General features: G+C 42.9%; 1 long non-coding RNA gene across 7 annotated transcripts in view; it reads left to right on the top strand.

The window, feature by feature from the left end:
* LOC122155839 overlaps positions 1-19,973 on the top strand; it is a 46,208-nt gene that overhangs the window by 11,250 nt on the left and 14,985 nt on the right. For 6 of the 7 annotated variants that reach the window (XR_006167317.1, XR_006167319.1, XR_006167315.1 and 3 more), the window contains 2 exons: positions 14,815-14,973; positions 18,382-18,514. This is a non-coding gene — a long non-coding RNA (uncharacterized LOC122155839). The remainder of the gene's footprint in view (positions 1-14,814; positions 14,974-18,381; positions 18,515-19,973) is intronic. The other variant, XR_006167320.1, reaches the window with a different exon arrangement.

The raw sequence follows: 19,973 nt of genomic DNA, 5'->3' as shown, positions 1-19,973 counted from the left end.
CCTAATTTATACACATCCGTTAGGCAATGTAAATGTGCCTGTTCTTTACTGCAAAGATCACTGTGGATGAAAGATTTAAAATGCAATTAATGACTAAATGACTCCATGCCCAGAAAACCAAAATAATGGTCTGTAGATGAAGAGGCAGCCTTCTGAGATCTCTAAAAGGCAGTCCCTAGTGCCCTTACAACTACAATTAGAAAAACCATGTAAATCCAGACAGTGCATAAGCAACTACAGAAACACCAAGTAAATCAGCCAGCCTTCTTGTCTCAAGCAAGAAAGTTTGTCCAGCTGATGCTACTTGGAATTTGATTAGTTTCTGACAGAGGAGAAAACTGAGAACAATCTCCTGGTATACAGCTTGCTTTCAGCAGCAGAGCTTCCCCTGCCATTCCCTTCATGCCACCAACTCTCTCTCCAACTCTGTTTCTCTCTTGCTCCTTCCACTTCCACCATTATTTGTAAAAATCACTATTGAAAGTGACCTACATAAATAAATAAATCGAATGAATAAGTTATGAGGGAGAGAATGAATGTGTGAGTGTGTGTAGGTGGATGACACAGAGAACCAGGCTGGTGGGAGCAGCAGGAGCTATCAGTTCATTTGCTGTCAGCAGCAGAGCCTGGGAAGAGTAAGGTCATTAAGTTCCTGATTGTGCAAGGTGCTGAGAGCCTTCATCTTCTGTCATTTCTGGTAGTAATTGAAAGCTTTTCCATACCTTGTCAGTAGAGGCTTCAAGGAAGGAAGAAGAGGGCAGCAGCCTAAACCTCTGGTTTTCAGCTTTTTTTTTTTTTCAGTTTGCAGATCCCTAAGGATTTTCTTCCTGTAATGAATCTCAACTGACTGACACAGGCTCACTTCTTGTAATTACTTTTCATGGAGCCTCTTAAAATAATCAGTGGACCCTGAGAGGCTTGGACAACCGAATTGTAGCCTTTCAGATAAACCAGCTAAACAACTCAGGAAAAACTTTCTTGCAAGAGCAAGGTTAGAAGTGTCACTTCAGAGATGGTATCATTCAATACCAGAGATGGTATCATACAATATCCTCTCAGATACAGTCTCTTCTCTATGTGAGACACTGGTCATTATGTTCATCAGATGGCTAAACCACTGGCCACTTGCCACACCACCCACCACTAGGACATGCTCAATCACAAAGTGAACTCTGCAGAGGGGTGTATTTCTCCCTTGGTAAGTGTCACTTCTTTCCCCACAGATGAAATGTGCCCATTTTGCTGTGCTGTGGAGCAACACATGCCGACCTCTTGGGAAGGAACTGTTGTGGGGGAACCCAATGGCAGAGTGTGCAGCCAACCTTTGAGTAGATTATCCACTCCCCTGGGAAGCACTGGAAAAGAAAACAGGCTTTTTCAATTTCTCAAAGGAATCACAGTAGCAGCAGAGAAGAGAATAGGATGTAAAGGATGAGGAGTTATTTGCTGCAGGCTGTGCTTTTGAAAAGATGTGATGTTCTGAATCCACCTTCACTTGAAACTTCGCAATTCCATGTACAGGAGCAGAGAATTAGAATAATAAAGCCTGGAATTCATAAATATGCTTACAACTCTGGTCAAATCAAAATGCCTCCACTGGTAAGAATCCCTCCACCGGTCTGCCTTCATTCCTAGGCAGCACAGTCTCTACAGATTGCTCTGCAGTGATTGTTCTTAATCAACCCTTTATTCAGCCGGGAGACACTGTTAACATATCAAGTAGGCCTGGCTCTCATCTGTCTGCTGTTGACAGCAGTTGAGTAGTGACTGAGTCTCTGAGACTTCATTGCAGATCTGTTAGTAAGCCCAAGGTTATCTGTATTACTGCAGGAAAGAGAGAATTAAAATTTTGGCAGTGGCACCAGAAATCTCATTAATGTGAATCTGGGAGTCCCCAAAATAATGAAGGAACAGCACTGCCAGGTGAGAGGCCATTGCCCTGCAGAAAATATTGCCTTATGCTGTCAGTTGACCGGTTGTGCAACACCATTTGCAGACTGCAATATATCCTTCCTTGTCTTGGGCATTTTCTGTTTGTCTTCTCAGCATAGTGTCTGGTAACAATAGAAGAGGAAGTGAGCCTTGGCCATAGGCTGAAATGGACAGCAGTAAAAATGCTGCCTTCTTAGGGACTGTGTGTGTTATCTTCTATTTGAACTCTCTTTCAGGTGGCTAACAGTAGAGCTAATAGAATATCTATGTGACACAGAATCTCACATAACGTTTTGGAAAGAACTGGGCCATGCAAGTACTTAAGGCCTCATTGACAGTCAGTGGGTCAGATCTTACAGAATGTTTAGATGGAAGACCAAGCACCACGTGTATGAGAATTTCTAGAAGGATGTACTCATAATTATTTAAGGTTCACAGTGTTTTAAGAGTGGGTGCCTAAGCACACATGCACTTTTTACAAACCTATCAAGTATGTATTTGTACGGATAGATGTCTCTCATTGTTTCTGCCTAGTATGGTACTTAGCCTGAAAACAAGGCTTGCCATCCAGCTCCAGTCTAGAAGCCTGTACAACTGTGCTAGCATGGCATGACCTGTCAGCAGCGGGTGGCACAACTCAGATACACAGTTCCTCAACCAGGGCTGCAGTTAGGTGTCTGCACTTGGATACCTTAAAAATGCTACCTTTTCCAGCTAGGAAAAAACAAATTATCAACCCACTCTGTCAGTATTCTCGTCTCCTTTGGGTAAGGATTATCTTTATTTCATTGTGCTGAATACAGCATCAGTGGGAAATAAGAGCCACTACTCAGCGTTCTTTTCCAGATATATCATTTTTAGCTTTCTTGCATGTTTCTCAATTCATGAATCTCAAAACATAAAGCAAAAACAAAACAAACAAATATTAAAAAGCAGGAATAACATTTACTTGCACGCTTATTTTATTTAAATAGTTCATACTGCCTCAGCCACCTTGCCTGATAATCAGAACAGCAATGCTGAATAGTATGTGCTTCCCCTTTCACTCCACTCTTTCCATCAACACTGCAATCCACTATCCAGAATAACATCCTGCATACAGATTTTCTTTTTCCTGCTGTTTATTTTCTTTACAGCAATTATTTCTCCTTTTGTGAACTAAAAGACTTATAAACACCAGCTAAGATTCAGTTAATATGCACAATGTAGGCCAAACAGTATCCTGTACTGCTGCCCTACTCCATAGTCTTTTCTCTGAAAGAGCTGTTTTCAGCTGCAATTATATGCATTATCCGTGTAAATGTTTAGAAAATGCAATAGCTTGGTAGTTGGGCATTGTTGGACTTTAACTTGATAAATTAGTTCTTCAGCCTCCCGTTTGGATTTTTGGTTTGTTTCTCTCTCTGCCTATCCAGAGGTAATATCTCCAGGAAGAAAGAGCATGGCAGCACCTGGGGCTGGATGCTGCACTCCCTCTGCGTGCAGGTTGTGTGAAGGAGTCAAGGGCAGTCTGCACCTACCAGGCCTGCAGAGCTAATCCCAAGTGCCAAGCACTGAGATCAGGACCATACAGCAAGTCTTTGAAGTTTCATTTTTCATTCACTGAAGGCCAATTAGAATGAAAGAAACTCAATTCTCAAGCTCTTGATGTCTGTCACACTTTCCTGTATACTCACACACGCAGCTGCCTTTATAATGAATACCCTGGGATGTAGCAGCAGAATAAGTAGAGAGCCATACCAAATTTACCTGGATTATGGGCATATTTTCATGGATCCTGCTACAGAGGGTCTTTTGTATTTTCTTTAGGTTTTAGTATCTTGCAAAAATATTTCTTCTTCTTTCTCTGTCCATTTTGAAATCTCCTGTGGCATTAAGCACAATGTTTTCTGTATTAATACCTGTGGGTATAGTTTGCAGCAGGTTTGCTGCCAGCTGTCCCAGCTTTTCCCTAGATCATCACAAACACTTATTCAGACTGCACCTATCTACCTGCAGGAGAATGGCCCTAAGCTACCATAACCTTCCCTTGGGCAAGATGGCAGCAGCTAGCTGTCATCTGTCTAATCTGAGGCTACAAGTCACTCTCAGGTGCTAGTGGACAGAGTGCAGGCAAGATTGTCAAAGTTGCGAAGCAGTCACATGGATATCACTTCTTGGATGCATAAACTAATAATAGCGAAGGAAAAAATGCCTTTACTCACTGTAGAGACTGTGGCATGGTATGCCCGGTCCTGAAATCAAGTGAAGAAGAGGAAGTACTTGCATTTCTTTCTCTGCTCTTCTTAAACGCTCTTTAACACACTACAGTGCTCCATACTGCATGTCTGATAAATATGCACAAACCTGGAAAGCCTAGCTTTGTCCAGGTCCCATGATAATGCAAGAGCTCATCCAGGACATCCTGTGTTAGTAGGTCCATGATTTTGGCATATCAGAGTGTGACTCTGGAGAACATCCCATCTGTACCAAATTCCTAAAAAAATTTCAACTCTCTCAGTATTTCTGTCATTCAACAAGTGTTTGATTTTTAAATTGTGTTGTGTTCAGTGTTGGGCCCCTCACTGCAAGAAAGATATTGAAGCCCTGGACTGTGTCCAGAGAAGGGCAATGAAGCTGATGAGGGATCTGTAATACAAGTCCTGTGGAGAGCAACTGAGAGAACTGAGATTGCTCGGCCTGGAGAAGAGGAGGCTCAGGGGAGGCCTTTTCTCTCTCTACAACCACCTGAAAGGAGGATGTGACAAGGTGGGGGTCAGCCTCTTCTCTCACCTAACAGTGATAGGATGAGAGGGAATGGCCTCAAGTTGCACCAGGGGAAGTTTGAGTTGGACATTAACAAACATTCCTCCCCAGAAGAAGTGGTGAGTTATTGGAACAGACTGCCAGGGAGGTGGTGGAGTAACCATTTCTGGAGATGTTTAATGACAGGGTAGATGTTCTGCTTAGGGATGTGGTGGGCAGTATTGGTGGTAGGTGGATAGTTGGACTAAATGATAATAGAGGTCTTTTCCAACTGTAATGATTCTATGATTTTAGACTTTTTTTTTCCATGTCTTTGGTTTCCCAATTTGTGAACAAACTATATTTTTTTCTGGTAGGTTATGCCCAAATGTAATGAACTGTGAACTGCTAGAGACAGGGAAATGTTGGGAACATGCTTGTCTATTTTTCATAAACTTTTGTAGGCACCCAGTTTTGACCATTATTGGCAAAAGAGGTGCTGGGCTGGATGGAGTAGAGGTCTAACTCTGTGAAATATCTGTCATTAGATATGCAGTGGTTAATGCCTGAAGGAACCAGGTGATCAGGACACCATTTTAAATAATGTATTTTCATATCTCCATTGGCTTCATCTGAGATGGTCCGTCTCGGATCCAAATCAAACTGACTGCTGAGAAATGTTTCATCAGCACAAGCACAAGTTTCTGTTCTTCTTCTGAGATGTTGACCCCACTGATTACCTGCCATAATCTATTTCACAGTTAAGAAGTGAGTTTGAGCCACACGCTGTAGATTACGTTCTCTGTTGTGGCTAAAGGACAGCAGATGGAAGCGGAAGTTGTTTTAGCTGCCAATTATGAGAAGATAGTTGTCATACAGCAAACAGAGGTGACTAATGCAATGTACTCTTCCCTCTCCTGTCACTGTATGAATCACCCTCCTTTCAAATAGAGCACTCTGTCCAAGGAAAGCTCACTTCAGTTTCTTAGTTCTCTGATGAGCTTTCAGTTAAAAAGTATGGCAGGATCAGAACATTACCTAGTGTGAAGAGTTGTACGAGCTGCTGCTGTTTTAGCATGTGGCTACAGTACAGTTCTGCTAGAACTGTATTTCAAATGTGCTCAGTATGATGAACATACTCACTGCACACACAGATTTTCATCTTTTACAGGCTCACATGGTTCTCTCTCTTGCACTGCCTTGTCACTTTTAATTGTTTGTATTAGAAATGAGGAATGATGAGATAGAGGAAACAGCTTTTATTTTTTGCCAAAGGAGAAAGTTCAGAATCATTTCAATTGGGCCAAGAAACTGGAATTAATAAAAGATTACTCTTCATGATATCACCTGCAAATTCATCCCAATTAGGCCAAGGAGGGCAATTGCTTTTTTCCTTTTTTTTTGCCCCTTTTTGACGTTTGGGCTGTACTGACCTCTTCCTGTATCCTCTTCCTGTATTTGGAAGTTAAGGGAAAATTTCAACTTGTCAAATGCAATGCTGCGTTGGTGCTGGGATGGGACTCTGTTACCAGAGTCTGCAATAGCCCAGGAAGAAAATTCATCTTAGTATACATTTATTTCAAGGCATATTTCTCAAATGCTGATTTTGTCTTTGTCTTCAGTTAACTATCATAAGATAAAGATTATGATAAGATAAGATTTTATCATTTTATCAGGCAGCTTGATAATTTTATCATTTTTTCCCTATAAGAGGTTGGGTCAACCTATGTGGGATCTCCATATGTGATTTACCCACCTAATAATGTGGAAAAAAAATACCAAATCCATTGTCCTCTCCTGGATTGTAGTTTGAATCAGCTACCTCGAGTGTGAAAGCAAACCTTGCTTCAACGGACTTTTTTTTCTTCATCTGAAATAGTTTGTCTTTCTGCACAGGTGTATTGAAAGGGCACATAAATATTTTTCTGTTGTGCCATTTTCCTCTTTTCAGTTCAACAGTCAAAACCCAAGAAAAGAATGTAAATGAGATGTCTGATAAAGTCTGATTACTGCTGATAACACATTTGCCACAAGAATATGGAAAGAGGCAGTGAGCCTTTCTGAACAAGGTATTTAGCTCCAAAAAACCGGATCATATTTGATGCTTAAAAAAAAAATCCACCAATTTTTGTCTGCATCGTGCAAGAGTGCATACATCATGGAGAAATCAGTCAGAGGGTTTTTGTGTTATAAAACAGAGACACTCTTAAAAGCGATTGTACTTAGCTTAAGGCTATTCTTCTCCGTGGCTAGTTAACCTGAATCTGTTAAAATTCCTTTACCACTCAGAATTCAGGAGCATTAGCAGTTCTGATTGCACTGCATTGCAATTGGAAATGCTTGGGCTGAGTCTGACTTCACACAAAGCTAAAGCCACTAGCATGCAGCTCTTACTAGTGATTGTTTAGCCAGAATACAAATTAATGAGGATGTCATCCTCCATCTTTATACTTAAAAAAAAAATAAATTGGTTGTTTGAAGGGGCAGAGAGTAAGTCATGTGATAGGGTGTAAAAAGCATTTCTGCCCACTGTGCTATTGGTTTGCTGTTGGACAAAATCATTGGCATTTTTATTCAGGGGGGCTGAACAAGCCCATCAAAATGTCTGTGCGCAGGCTGGCCCTGCAGCACACTGCCACAGGGGAGATGTGTCGAGGTATTTATACCATGCTCATTGCTATGGTAACAGAAAACCTTATGAAATGTAGATATTCCATACAGAAAGCTTGTGCTTTTCTGCCTCTCGTGCTCACTCGCTCCGTCCTCCCCACCACAGGGGCTTCTATGGATGCTTGTGCAGCAGGGAGGCACAGGGCCAGAGCATTACTTGCCATGATTCCAAGACTTCTGATTTCCAGCTGTATCTTCCACTCCCTCAGCCAGGGATTTCCCTGTCCCTCAGCAGTATCTGGAGGGCAGAGCTGAGAGGAAAGACAACTGAAGCCAAACTCACAGCAGGTCTCTGGCCTCCCTGGGGCCACAGCAGCCATGGGCAGGTAGCAATCAGATGGCTGTGATGGATGGCCTGGCAGGTATACTGTACAGTTATGGGTAAGGAACCATGTCCTCACTCCTGCTCTGTGAGGAAACACTGCTGCAACACTACTCTGTGTCTTACGAGGGTGCAAAGTGAGGCATGCATGTGCCTGCACTGTCATGAATTTCCTACTTCTTTATAGAAAACATTTTCTCACTAAGTAGATGCAGCCCGGAATCATTCACTTTTATGTCTTCATGTCTGACACTGGCTATGTGCATTTTAGAAAGGGAATAATCATGCTTTTTTACTTCCAGTTCTCACAGGCACAACGTGAGACCCCATCCATTGAAACCTCTGTAAAGTATCTGCAAAGTTGTAGAATGAATCCAATATCAGTAAATGTATCCCAGTTACTTTACAAGGAAACTAGTCTACGTATGTTTGGACAACGTGGAGCTAGTGAAAAGTCTACAGAGAACAGCTGAGGGAGATGGGATTGTTGGGGAAGAGGATGCTCAGGGGAGACCTTATCACTCTCTAAAACCACCTGAAAGGAGGATGTGGTGAGGGAGGGTTGGCCTCTTCTCCCAGGTAACAGAGATAGGATGAGAGGGAATGGCCTCAAGTTGTGTCAGTGGAGTTTGGGTACAGTGAAACATTTATTCTCCAAAAGAGTGGTGAGGCAGTGGCACAGGCTGCCCAGGTAGGCAGGTGGAGTCACTGTCCATGGAGGTGTTCAAGAATCGTGTGGATGTGACACGGAGGGATGTGGTTAGTGGGCATGGTGAGAATGAGCTGGTGTTTGGACTGGGTGATCTTAGACGTCTTTTCCAACATTAATGATTCTGTGATTCTGCCTATTAAAAAAAAGGCCTACCTTAAGAGCTGGATAACTGTTAAGCTTTGGCTTTCTTAAACCCTGTCTACATAACTTAGAATGCTGGGTTTAACTCAGTGCTCCCAATTAATATGTTGATACTAATTAATTTCTGAAGAGAAAGGCTGTCTACCAGTCTGCAGAATGAAATATGTAGAAACACTGTGCTTAGCTTTATGGTAGTCTGCTGCACTAGCCAAGAAAAGTCCAGGACCAGGTTTTGGGCATTTTGAAACAGTGATTCTAGTCTCTGCACAAACAAAGCAAAGAGGATGTTACCACTTGCTTCCTGGGGACTTCTCCACGTGTATTGCTGTGATGGATTTCAAAGAAATACACCCCACTGTCCTTGACCTTGGAAAGTTTATGAATAATGAAGAAATTAAGTTAGAACATGCTGAATAGGGGAACTGAGATGATTAAAGCCAATGGAGAGGTGCACTGTAGTTACAATATGTTGTTTTTACAAATATATTAGTCTATTGGTTTAAAAACAGTTGTATTGTTAGTTTAGTACTTCTTTTGCTGTAGCTACACACTCAAGTAGGCATAATATGGCACCAGAAATGGCTACCTAGAGATCTGGTATTTGGTACACAGTGTGATTTCTAATTGCTTGAATAATACTGCACAATGGAATACCTTCTTGCTCAGTCAGAGTTGTTTCTCAGTGCCTGAGATAGAATAATCACCTGGGAAGTGAAGGAGCTGCAAACTATAATGGTCTATACAGAACATTTTTGCTCAGTCTGTGTTCTTAAAATGCTCTGCATTTAGGAAAAAAAAATGAATCAGGAGAAACTGGTAAAGTTGCAGCAGCTGAATGAGATGGCTCTTCAAGAATTATATATAGAATCCTTTTTAGACGCCCACAGTCCCTATATTAACAGCAGTGATTCAGAAAAACAGCAGATTCTTGAGCTGAACTATCGTGCGTAATTTTTGCTGTCTACATTTAAAGCAGTGAATTGTTTATGAGAATGAACTGAGAATTATAGGACACATTTTCAATAAAACCATTTTGTAGTGTAGACTCTTTATGTGGATAAGAGCTCTCCTAATGTTTCTATTTTTAATATACCACTTTAATTTACTATATGCATCTGTGCGTATAACAAATTTCTCAGAAAAATGGAAAAATTCACCCATAATTGTACATGATAACACTAAAAAAAGACATAACAGAGTGAGCCTGAAAGCAAAGGCAAATCCAATGCCTACAGGAAAACCTGGAGGCTATTGTGCTTAAGCCTACCAATAATTAGGCAAGTCAAGTATTTGTTATCCAAACCCATATATATGATACATTTGAAAAGAGACCTCACTGATTAGGTCTTAAGGGGCTGAATGTAGCCTAAAATCTCCCAACCCTCCCTACAGGTAGAGGTCCACTGGAAATGTTTTGGTTTGTCAGTCAAACCGCAATAGGCAAATGTGAGCTGAACTCCCTGGAGGTACAAGGCTATTTGCGTTTTTCATGTTTGCTGAGTAGCTCCCAATTCATGGAGCTACTGGAGATGGGGAAGTGACTGAAGACCTCCATGCTACGGCATCAAAACCTGATATGGGACAGAGGTAATGTTTAGGATGCAGTCCAAAATAGGAACTGTGACGTAATTTAGAAAGCTGCAACATTTCCATGTTAAAACATTCTTGCCTAAAGCAGTAAGACAGGTCAACAGAGTAAGGAATCTCCTTGTTGTAATATGCAGGAAATCCTAATGGATAGGAGTCCAATCAGGGCAGACCCATAGCCCCAGTCCTTAGTACCAAGAGAAAGATGCAACTGCTCTTTGCACGTGGAAGCCATGAGCTTGTCTCTTTCTTCCTCATTCATGGCAGGATGAGAGGTTGCTGCTTAGGAAAGGTGACTCTGAAGGTGGCTATACACCTTATGCAGGCACTTGAGCACACTGGAAGCTAGGGCAGTCCCAACACAAGAAAGTACATTTTAAATGGTGCCCTGCAACAGTTTTATGTTGGTGAACCTAGGACTATTTCTTGATAAAATTCTTGGTGCTCTTGACTTACCTGTGCAGGAGAGTGAGCCCACGTCATAAAGATCCCAGCAGGGCAATTGCTCAATTGCTCAACCACTGCTTGCCCAGGTCACCCTGCTGTTGTGCAAGAGCTGCCAGCCCGATCCGCAGCAGCCCAGAGTAGGGTGCAAATTCCCCATAGCCATGGTCTCTAGTATCATGGTGTGTCATTTAGTCATGTAAACAGAATGCAAACCGAGTAACAAATAAAAATAATATGCATTCTAAGGACTTTTTAGGCAATTAGGGCTATCTGGTTGGACTGAAGAACTGTGTCTATTTATTCCTTTCCTCTGCTCTTACAGCAGCAGAGGAATTTTCCAAAATGTCAGTCAATGTTTCATCCACAACTACCATGATCTTTCTCTGGATTGAGTAAATGGTAGGAAGGGTTTTACTGGATGGAAACTAGCAATAACTATGGTATTTCACAGTAACAGCAAGTCTTTGTTTTTCTTCTAATGCTATCAAGTAAGAGAGGTCTGTCATATGGAATGAAATTAACTAGTCAAGAGTAATGTATATATTCACAATATCTACTTGCTCTTTCAGATCAGAAATCAGTGCTGTACTATCTCATGGGTTAATGTGGAGATAGGCTTTGCTAGACACTAGTATAAAAGGAGAGACTGTAGTGCATGGGCAGTTTCTGAGTCCCTATGTATGATAAGGAAGGCCAGAATTCATGTACCTTACTCTTGACTAGTTACTAAATCCTCACTGGTGACAAAGGTGGGAGGTGGACCATTTTATCCTGTCACCATCACTTGGAAAATTAAAGCCCTTGGAGGTGGCACCAGGGAAAAACGAAGCCACGGCCTTCAGAGAAAGCTGTGCTTGGAAAGAAGGGGATTCCCATAATAAATCATTCACTTTCTGTCTCTAAGGTTGTGTTAGCCTGCCACAAGTCTGCTTATGACAGAGGCTTTCACATGACTGGAAAGTGCTTTTCTCTAAAACTCCACATAACCAGAAGTCAGGCAAATAAACAGTACTTCTACAACAGGCAGGAAGTCCTAGCAAGCAAGGCTTGCTTTAGAGCACATAATGGAGTTGTCCTGCACATGTGCTGTGTGCTGATTTGCAGGATGGGTTACAGAATCACAGAATGAATCACAGAATGGCCAGGGTTGGAAGGCACCTCAAGGATCATGAATCTCCAACCCCCTGCCACATGCAGGGCCACCAACCTCCCCATTTAATACCAGACCAGGCTGCCCAGGGCCCCATCCAACCTGGCCTTGAACACCTCCAGGGACGGGGCATCCACAACCTCTCTGGGCAGCCTGTTCCAGCACCTCACCACTCTCATAGTAAAGAACTTCCCCCTGACATCCAACCTAAATCTTCCTTCTTCAACTTAAAACCATTTCCCCTTGTCCTGCCATTATCTACCCTTGTAAAGAGTTGACTCCTCTCCTGCTTGTAGGCTTCCTTTAGGTACTGAAAGGCTGCAATGAGGTCACCCTGCAGCCTTCTCTTCTCCAGGCTGAACAAGCCCAGCTCCCTCAGCCTGTCTTCATAGGGGAGGTGCTCCAGCCCCCTGATCATCTTCGTGTCTCTCCTCTGGACCCTCTTCAACAGCTGCCTGTCTTTCTTGTACTGGGGGCTCCAAACCTGGACACAGTACTCCAGAGGGGCCTCACAAGAGCAGAGTAGAGAGGGACAATCACCTCCCTGTCCCTGCTGGCCACCCCTCTTCTGATGGAGCCCAGGATACCATTTGCTTTCTGAGCTGCAGGAGCACACTGCTGGCTCATGTTCAGTTTTTCATCTACCAGGACCCCCAGGTCCTTCTCTGCAGGGCTGCTCTCAAGGACCGCTCCTTCCAGTCTGTATGGATGCCTGGGATTCCTCCAGCCCAAGTGCAAAACCTTGCACTTTGCTGTGTTGAACCTCATTAGGTCACCCAGACCCACCTTTCAAGCCTGTTGAGGTCCCTCTGAATGGCATCCCTTCCTTCCACTGTGTCAACTGCACCACTCAGCTTGGTGTCATTTGGGTTGCATTTAAAATAATGCTCCAGTGAAAGTAGCAGACGATTGTGGGGCATTGTGTGGTGTTGTATAACCACAATGAAAGGCCTTATTGTAATGTGCGCCTCTTATGGCATAGAAAATTATTGTGAGATTTGCAGGCTGAAGCCTCGTGTTAGCACTATCCCAGCACTGTGCTGTTCATGCATAGACTGTGCTGAGTTCCATTAAGGAGCTGTTGGAAGACAACCCAAATGAAAGACGAGTATTTTGGAGAGGAAAAAAGAAAAGAAAAGCTGTGCATGAATTGCAAAAGTGGAGGTATACCAGAGATCTCACACCACCTTTTAGCCTTTTTCACAGTACAGCGTTACATCCCCTGAGCACAGTGTTTTCATTTCTTCTGTCATACATTCTTAGCCAGCAATACTGTATTTATTGGTATGTGCTTGAAAATACTGGGGCATAAACAAATCGGGACAAAAACCCAAAGTTGATGAAGACTAATGTAGACAGTCTGAAGAACTACCAAAGAAACCAGGATAAACGTAAAAGATCAATACCTGATTTGGACTAAAAGTGGTTTAAACCTATGTTTGGACTACCAAAATACATAGTTACATCAGATCACACTTCAGATATTTGGAAGCAATACAGAGTTTCCCCTGTTGGTAAATTATTCCCTTAACTGTTCACTACAGAGTTTCTTTCATTTCCCCCTGAAACATCTGGCGGTAGATGCTGCAGAAACCCACAGTCAGCAAGATATGCAAGCGGGAACCTAACTTTAGTTCATGAGTCATTGCAGTGGATCCTGTGGGACAGTTCAGGTGGTTAACATTAAGCATGTGCTTAAGTACTTGGCTGAAATGAAGCCAGAAGAGAGGTTACTGGCTAGGTGGAGAATTGCCGTCTAACAGCATGTCCTGAACTGTTCCTAAAAGGGATTCATTTAAATCCTCATTAGAGGATGCACGTCTGCTGTGAGAGCAGTGATTCGTCGACTCTCTAAATGAGTGTACTGCTGTCAGCCCTCACAGCTGCCCCATTATGATCACTCCGTTCACTGAAAACACTTTAACAGGATTCTGAGCAAAAGGGAGTGATGGCTTGTGACCCCGTTCCAGCCATGGGGTACCTGTTTTGTACAAAATTTCTGTCTTTCTGTTAATAGCAATTCAGTGACTGATCTACAACTGTGTTTCCAAGGCAAAAAATCCAATCTATATGTCATCGTTCCAGAATAGCCATTGCCACTGCAGAAGCATAGAAGCAGAGCATTTCCACTCCCGTCCAAGCATTCACTGATCTTAAAAATCCTTGGTTTTTAAACTTCCAACTTATTCTGGCCGTTGTAAGCGTGCTCTTTGAAGCCTGGGTTACCACAACTCCTGTGATTTATTCTGCTCACATCCCACCCTTGTGTCTGCAACCCCACGAGTGTTTACTTTTACTCCAGCTTTAGTGCCACAAATGCAAGCACAGGTAACAAGTAACAGTAGAGATGGGCTTTGTGCTTCACAGTGAGCACATCCAAACAGTGCTCACATAGAATAGATTTGTATTATCATACCTACGTAGGATCTGTATGATGTTTCCAAATAACCCCTTTTAATAAAATCAGGCAATTGTTTGTTAATGAAGGAGTAATTTCAAAAGTCTGTATAAATAGAGTATCTGTGTTGTCAGTAATTCCTCTTTTTTTTTTTTTTTTTTTTTTTTTTTCTTTTTTTTTTTTTTTCCTGAATAAACAACCTGAAATGAAATTTTTGTTAAATACAAAGCAATTTTCTTCAGTCCTATTATCTATATAGTATTTCTCCTTCCGTATTTTCCCCAACTTGCTAAAATCGTAAGACTGGAAATCATAGTGCCAGCAGCTTTGCTAGAAAATGTCAGGCAGGCACACATTTTTTTGGAATAACAGCAGAGTCTATTTTGTGCTGGGCAGCATTGTTTAAAATGGAATCTCTGAAGTCCCCAGTTTCTCACTTCCAAGTCAAGGCCAACAGAGAAATGTCACTGCCAAAGGTAAGATATAGATTTAGAAGAGAACTGCCATCTCAGCAATCATTTTGAATGTTAGTATCTTTTGACATCTGAGTACTGGTGGCAATGATCCACGTAGAAGAGAGACTTAACTAGGATTTATTTGTATGTCTTTCAAGCACTGAGTGTCAATCATCACTCCTTCATGCTTCTATTTCCCTTTGAATCACCATGCAGTACAGATGTTATAGTTTACTCCCCATTCACCACTAGATAACCTTTTATTTCCTTTGGCAGCTTGGTTCTGTGCCTGCTGAGCAATGCCTGAGCTGGAGAAATGCTTTGGGAACCATGGTTGGAATCTAGGGATGGGGCTCCATGTCCACCTGCACCACTCAGAGGCTGAGGTCATGCATGTGAAGACAGATGGCAGCACAAATGGTTGGGGAAACATCTGTGAGTAAGGGGGTAAACAATAGCATCAGTCATTGGAAGGAAGCTACAGGAGAAAGCTTTGAGTCGTCATCTTTAAGGGAAGTTAACTTGAGGCATCTTCTTCTTACAGTATATGGAAATGTTACTTTAGCCAGATATTAAGGATGGATGCAAGAAGTCACTGGCACATGTTAGTGCTCTCCTGCTAAGCAAATATCATGGCCTATATTTCCTTTGGGAACTTTTCACTGCAATCCCTCTGTTCTAGCCAAGGAGCCTTCTGCAGTCCTTCTGCACAGTGCATTGCCAACCTTCCTCTGAAATTACTGCTTGCCAAACCCAGTAGGCAGCCTGCACTCCTGGTCTGGGAAGGTGCTTGCCTTCATTGCAGGGCTGGTAGGAGGAAGACAACTTACATTGAGCAGCATTGAAATAACAACATGGAAATGCTCTACTGCAGCACAGACACAGAGCAGTGGAGTCACAAAGTGAGGCTGTTCTCTCCACTAGCTCATCACCTGCACCATATAAATACATATAGACAGACACATAGACCTTCCAAACATGTTTCCTGTTTGTTTCAGCTCGAGGAAATTAGGTAGCAGAGAATACAAAGGGGTCAGGGAAAGGACCTGCCTCAAATTATGGCTTGTGCAGCTGTCCTCAGAGCAAAGCAAAGCTGCACATGGAGGAAAGGGAGAGTAGGCAAGTAGAAATTCTTCTTTCTGCTCTCTTTCCCCAGTGCTTGTTTTCCCTTCCCTGTTTTCTCCTATTTCCCTCCTGACTTCTGTGTCCTGCTTCCACTCCTGTGACTTGAAAATAGCTTTTGTAGCTCATCACCAACCTTGTCACTATTTCCTGTGCAACCACTTGGACCATTTACTCCAACCATGAGCCCACCACCACCATGCCCACTGACCATGTCCCTCAGTGCCACATCTACACATTGATTACAAGAGCTGTCAGTGAGTTCTTCTCCCAGCAATTGTCCAACAGGCATACGTGCTTCGTAAAACTTCTTCTACAAAAGCATTTGCCTTTACATTATCCAAACTGATTATTAAATAGTAGCCTAAATTTTCTCCCATGAAGTGTATACCCCAACTTAAGCATCTATCTCATTTGTCCCAACAAGACTCAGAGAAATCTGCTGAATAGCTGGTTTCCAGGGACATGGAATATCACTCCAAACACTTGAAAATGCTTCTAGAGGACAGAGGCTTGTATCCAGACCGATTACTTCTCTAATGCAAAATTTTCAGAGGGTCGCTTCCATTCAAAAACCCACAACCCTCTCAAAAAATTAATTTTCAATTGCTCTTTACTAAAGGAATGTGAGAGTGCTTGACACAGCCATGTTAATGTGCTCTGTAAGTCCATGTGGAATGGGAAAGGAATATAAACAGATTATTTCATACAGTGTAGTTCTGTCTCTGGCAGAGAGGAAATGAATCTGTTCAGTGACACCATTTAACCCTCGGAGGATCAAATATTAGCAGCCCAATTTAAATGACAGCTTTGTTTTGCATGCTTTATCTTCCCAAGTGGGAAGGCAAGGGAATACACACTCTTCTTAAGGAGAAACAAGCTCTCTGAGTGTATTTTTCAAAAGTATTCCAGAACGAGTGCATTTTTTTTGCCTGAAACTAGCTAAGCAACATTATGCTATGGCCAACTGTGCCCCTCATCTAAACTCCAGCTTAATCCCAAAGCTAAGGAAGAATGTTTAAGAATAATAATATATTCTCAAGCACGTTTTACACATTTGTAAGAATCTTGGATGTATTAAGTTCTATTTAATAAGATAACAAAAGGGAAGTTTAGCAGGCTGTGATGACGTGTGGCTCTTTAAATCAGCAGTCAAAAGTTTTGCTAGAAGAAATAAAATGTGCAGACATCAAGGTCAGTACAATAGGTGCCATTTCTTGTACCAGATGTGCAAGAGGTGCGGAACTGGTGCTCTCTGTTGACAAAACATCCCTCCTGTGGTATGGCTAAACTGATAAACCTTCCTGTACTACTGTTGTAGCAGAGCCACCACCTCTTGAAGGAAGTAAGTGCTGTTGATGGAAGGGCTATATTGCAAGTATCACTGTGTTTGTACAAGGAGTTTCTTCTGGCAGCAGTGAGGATTTTGCTTCTTCATACCCCCAGGAGACATAGGTGTGTTGGCAGTTTCCCATTGCTGGCAAAACATTGTGACAGAGACCTAGGAGGTCTTTGTCAGAGGCCTGAACAGAGCAGGGCTATTGCTGAGCAATTACTGCCTTGGGTGTTTACACAGACATAAGAGTAGATTAGTCTTCAGAATGAAAATTGAGTAATTTCTGTCTGTAGCACTGAAGTGAGCCAAATAACACTTTCCTAAACAATAACTACAAAAAAAAAAAAAATAAATAAAATAAAATTGTAAGACTCTAATGTCAAAACAAACCAAAACAGACTGCATTACAGGTGTTACAGCTAAGCTCTAAAGAAGCAGCTGTGCGGTCAGCATCATGCTGCATAGAAAAATCTGCATCAATCCAGAACAAAGCTGAATTTGTGGCAGTTCTTTTTCTTTCAAAAGCTTTTTGTTCTTTGTCCTTCAGAGAATGGAATGCAGTTCCTTCTTTCATCACTACCTTTCCCTTCAAGTCTGATGCAATTTTTAGCTACTGCTTTATGATGAGAATGTGTTTATGATTCTGCAAACATTCAGAAATATTTCCTTGCATTTCTTCAACCCTCATGTCCCAGGAGAGAAATGATGGGATTCATTTGGCCAAGTGTGTGCTCCCATTAGCCACCGAAGGCTCTCTAGAGTGTCAGCTGGAAAGAAACAGGCACCATTCTCTCATTTAAAAATAGACACCTATGGGGATAAAGGCCCTTCAAAATTTTAGGGTGTTTATAACCTTTACTTGTATCTATATACATCAGGATGGGGTGAATTGTATCCTGAAAAAGCCTGTTTCCCTCCAGTTGACTTCAAAGGGAGCCTTTCCAGCTTCATCAGGTGTGGCTCTTTACACCTGTCTGTAGCAGCAATGTGGGGATTGGCCTCTGTGATAGAATGAGAGGGAAAGGCCTCAAGTTGCACCAGGAAAGTTTCAGTTCAGATATTAGAAACAATTTCTTCTTTGAAAGAGTGATGAATCACTGGCACAGGCTGCTCATGGAGGTGGTGGAGTCACCGTCCCTGGAGGTGTTCAAGAACCATGTGGATGTGGCACTGAGGGATGTGGGCAGTGGGCATGGTGTGATGGGCTGCTGGTTGGACTAGATGGTCTTAGAGGTCTTTTCCAAGCTTAATTATTTTGTTATTCTATGATTCTATCTGAGAAGAGACCAGTCTCACTCCAAAATGCCAACTAGCTCAGCTCCTTCTGTAACATTGCTGCACAGGTATGCACATTTAGCTCATGGTTTATGCTTCTATCATTTCAGTTGAGCATCCCTAACTGCATCTGACAGGAACTCCCCTGCAGGTTGGCCCACATGTAGAAGTTCAAGCCCTTCAGACCCACCTCTGAAACTGACGGGAATCTCTCTATAGTGAACGCTTCCTGTAAGGCTGCAGGTAATGCTGCCCTTGGACAAGAAGACAACTGCATGAGAAAGCCATGTTGCCGCCCACATGTCAGATAACTGCTGGTAACCAACCCTCCCTGCACAGCCAGCCGTAGTGGTGGCATGGTGTAACTCAAGGTGTGTCTGACATGACAGTGGATCCTGTTGAACAGCTTGGTGCTGCTGCAGACACAGCCCCGTTCCCCTCCACCATGCCCCACTCCCAGTCCTGTCTCTCTACCTTGTATTCCTGTCACTGGGGCTCCTCCAACACTGCTAGCAGCTGTCTGAAGCTCACCCAGCATGAGGAGGGACGCATTTTTTGGCACATTGGCTTCCTGGTCTGGCTCACCTCAGTGCCACAGGTGCACAGATGGAAGGAGTTGAAGGCATTGCTGAGACCAGAGGGAAAGGAAGGGGCTGAAACTCCAGGAACAGCATTGGCACAAAGCCAGCAACTAGGATCTTTTTTTTAATTACTCGGATAGCCCAGTTTCTCTTGTAACTACGTAATAAAATCAGTCTGAAACTTCTAACCAAAGTTGTCACAGAAGTCATTTGCCAACACTTGGTTCTCTGGCAGCCCCGGGGAAAAGAGCACATGGCCCCATGCCGCTTCCTGGGGGCTTTCTCTGTCTGTGCTCAGAGCAGAGAATGGTGGTCCCACAGAAGAGCCTCACAAGTCTATCTTCTCCCTGGAAGGAAAAGGGATGAGATGGATCCTGCCCCTCATCCCAGAAGCAGCCACCATCCCTAGATCCTCCAGGCTGCTCTGATTTTCCTGTGCTACTTATTAGTGTTTACAATTACAAATGAAGTTGACCTGCTGAGTTTTTAATGAAGGCACAATTTTAAACACTGTAATCAAAGAACTTTCAATTGGATGAAGACTTTCATTGTGCTACCAGTTTAGTTACGGGAACTTGTAATCGTAAATAAACTTTTGCTTTACTCCTGCCTTTCAGACGGGCGACAGCAAGGTCTTCTCATTCGTTATCACTGAGTATTTGATCCTAACTGTGGGTCAAACTCCAGTGGCCAGGACTTTTACGTGGCATCCCAGGCAGTGTGAGTCAGCCTTGGACACACACAGCTCCAGGGTGAGATGTCACAAGCCACACTGAGTCCATGTGACATGTATCAGCAATGCAAAGAATTCTTGAGGAGGAGGTGTTACTTGGAATAAACGATTGAGCTGAAGGAGGTACTGTTTGACAAAAACTCCAAGTCAGCACAGACACTGCACGAGGTTGTCCTGCTCCCCCTTGTCCATCATACCCAGCCTTGCTGTCTTTGCCAGCAGCATCACTTCTAGGTTAACATGGCAAAACAGAATCAAGAGACCGATGTGGTTGAAAGCAACCTTCCCCTTCCCCTTCCCCTTCCCCTTCCTCTTCCCCTTCCCCTTCCTCTTCCCCTTCCCCTTCCCCTTCCCCTTCCCCTTCTCCTTCTCCTTCCCCTTCTCCTTC

Source organism: Centrocercus urophasianus, unplaced genomic scaffold, assembly GCF_019232065.1.
Source record: "Centrocercus urophasianus isolate 14NV4802_14NV808 unplaced genomic scaffold, USGS_Curo_1.0 seq_12, whole genome shotgun sequence".
In the NCBI taxonomy this organism is placed as follows: domain Eukaryota; kingdom Metazoa; phylum Chordata; class Aves; order Galliformes; family Phasianidae; genus Centrocercus; species Centrocercus urophasianus.
The sequence above is the reverse complement of the archived record's forward strand: the minus strand, read 5'-3'. Positions and strand labels throughout refer to the sequence as shown.